This window comes from Petromyzon marinus, chromosome 10 (assembly GCF_048934315.1).
Source record: "Petromyzon marinus isolate PM22_M1 ecotype Great Lakes invasive population chromosome 10, UKy_Petmar_22M1.pri1.0, whole genome shotgun sequence".
NCBI classification, from domain to species: Eukaryota; Metazoa; Chordata; class Hyperoartia; order Petromyzontiformes; family Petromyzontidae; genus Petromyzon; species Petromyzon marinus.
The window spans coordinates 1736708-1739575 of NC_133676.1; the positions used below are offsets into that span (position 1 = coordinate 1736708).

The 2868-nt window shown below is 54.6% G+C and overlaps 1 non-coding gene across 1 annotated transcript; it reads left to right on the plus strand.

Annotated features, from left to right (window-relative positions):
- The first annotated feature begins 1456 nt into the window (after window positions 1-1456).
- Window positions 1457-1613, plus strand: LOC116941157 (5.8S ribosomal RNA). The gene has a single exon (XR_004402645.1). It is a non-coding gene; the product is annotated as a 5.8S ribosomal RNA (ribosomal RNA).
- Window positions 1614-2868: the final 1255 nt, after the last annotated feature.

Below are 2868 nucleotides of genomic sequence, written 5' to 3' on the forward strand. Positions count from 1 at the left end.
ATAAAATATCCACGTAATACGCCGCTACTTCATTGGGCTATCATTCTTGGCCAGGTCGCTTCTAAAACAGAGCTATATAAGCTCCAGTGGGCCTCACCTGGGAAAACAAAAAGTTTTAGTTTCGCATTCCTCTGCTCACTCAAGCATTTTCCACACTGCCCCGGTACTCAAACACCCACCCACTCACTCAGTTAATTACTACATCGCTCACTCGTGTGTTCACCACACTGCCTGACACTCAAAACACCCGCCCACCTACTCACTCAGGCAAATACAATGTCACTCATCCGTGCGTTCACCACACTACACGGAATTTTTGGTACTTTGCACGGTACTTTGCGGCTCTGCCAGCAACACTTTCGTTGCAGCACACTACGGTGGGTTAATGTGCAGAGCATTGATCACGCGTGTGTCCATGCGTGTGTCCGTGCAGGAAACCAATGTGTTTGGGTTCCGGAGAAGTATGGTTGCAAAGCTGACACTTAAAGGAATTGATAGAAGGGCACCACCAGGAGTGGAGCCTGTGGCTTAATTTGACTCACCCAGCCCGGTCAGGGAGAGGATTGACAGATTGAGAGCTCTTTCTCAATTCCGTGGGTGGTGGTGCATGGCCATTTGTAGTTGGTGAAGCGATTTGTCTGATTCATTCTGATAACGAATGAGACTCCGACGAGCTAGCTAGCTATGCGGCCCCTGTGCGGTTGTCGTTGAGCTTCTTTGAGGGACGAGTGGCTCTCAGCCATACGAGATTGAGCAATACCAGGTCTGAAATGCCTTTAGATGTCCGGGACCGCATGTGCGCTACACTGAATGGATCAGCATGTATCCGCCCTTCGCTGGCAGGCGTGGGTAACCCATTGAAACCCATTTGTGATGGGATTGGGGATTGCAACTATTCCCCATGAACGAGGAATTCCCAGTAAGTGCTAATCATAAGCCTGCCTTAAGTCCCTGTCCTTTCTACACACCGCCTGTCACTACTACCAAAATTGGGTGGTTTAGTGAAGTCCTCGGATTGGCCAAGTCAGGGCAGGCGAATGCCTTGGGGGTGCGCTCAGAAGACGAATGAATTTGACTTTCTATAGGAAGTAAAAGTCGTAACAAGGTTTCCGTAGGTGAACCTGCAGAAGGATCATTACTGGCAGTGCGTGAGCTCTCGGTATCTGCTGCGGCGGCAATGGTGACTACGGGAGGTGGCCCTCGCCGCCGCTACGAATGAAGTCCCTCTCCACCCGGCCAGGCAGAGGCAGGCAGAGGGGCATCTGGAGAGTGAGATGGTCCAACCCCTGAAGAGAGTTCCGCCGGTTACCTGCAGTGTCGGCCCGAGGCCTTGCCGGCGCAGGCGTCCTGCCTGGTACCAATCCCTGTGAGTGGCAAGACAGCCGGGGCATGATAAAAGCGGCCGGCCCTGTGAGTGTGCGGGAGGAGAAAGGGGGAGAACGAGCGAGCCAACAACAACTCTTGGTGGTGGATTACTCGGCTTGTGTGTCGATGAAGAACGCAGCCAGCTTCGAGAAGTAATGTGAATTGCAGGACACATTGACCATTGATACTTCGAACGCACATTGCAGCCCCAGGAGTTCCTTCCCGGGGCCATGCCTGTTTGAGGGTTACCCGTTTATCAATCGACCTCCCGCCCAAAAGTGGGTGGTGTGCGACTGGGGTGTCACAGCGCACTTGTGCGCTTCATTCCCCGAAGGGGAGAAATGGCAGGTCGCCGCACAGCAGCGGGTGGCCAGGATCACTGCGGGGTCTGCGGGCCGGAGGATTTGCACCTCTGGCTGGCCCCCAGCGGCATGGCGTTCATCCGCCCCACGACTGAGGGAGAAAGACTGCCACTGCGCCCACTCTGCTCTGTGGTGGGGTATGTGGAAATGCACCTCCTATTGCAGTGGCGGGGCCGAAGTGGAGAAGGGTTCCATGTGAACGGCACTTGGACTTGGGTCAGTCGGTCCTAAGGGATGGGTGAACGCCATTCCGAAGGGACGGGCGATTGCCTCCATTGCCCTCAGCCAATCAAAAGGGGATTGAGTTCAGATCCCTGAACCCTCAGAACGGAGATGGACCCAACCCCTCGCAGGGAGGCATCCGGTGCAGTAATTCAAACGAGCCAGAGATGCCAGCGGGGACCCCTGGGAGAGTTCTGTTTTCTTGGTGAAGGACAGCGTGCCCTGGAATGGGTTCACCCCGAGATAGGGGCCTGCGCCCTGCAGAGTGCCGCGGCTCCTGCGCCGTCCGGTGAGCCCTCATCGGCCCTTGAAAATCCGGGGGAGAGAACTCTGAATCTCGCTTTGGGCTGTACCCATATCTGCAGCAGGTTTCCAAGGTGAACAACCTCTGGCATGTTAAAGAAATGTAGGTAAGGGAAGTTGGCAAGCCGAATCCATAGCTTCGGGAGAAAGATTGGCTCTAAGGGCTGGGTCGGTCGGGCTGGTGCGCGAAGTGGGGTCTGGGCGCACGTCACGGCTGGGCGAGGCTTCCACCGCCATCTCGGGCGGCTGGGGGACGAGTTCAAATATGCGCCGTGCCCTTCCTGCAGAGCGCCTCAGCTGCAGCGGTTCGTTGGCTACCGCCACAGCTAGCCAATATGGGAAACAACACACCAGAAGCATCACCTAATCGTCCATCGACCTCTAGTCTGTCCACTATACGACCTTCACATGGCAGACGACCATCATAAAACCCAGTGGTATCGCACACTAGAACAGAAGATATAGAAACATAACATCAGACTTCAACAACAACAGCATCTCCACATTTCAGGCACTACAGCTTCTCAACGCACACATTTTACATTTTCTCGTACCTAGAACAACGCCACCAGCTACTCAACCTCCCGTACATCACCTGATAGACCAGCGACAATAA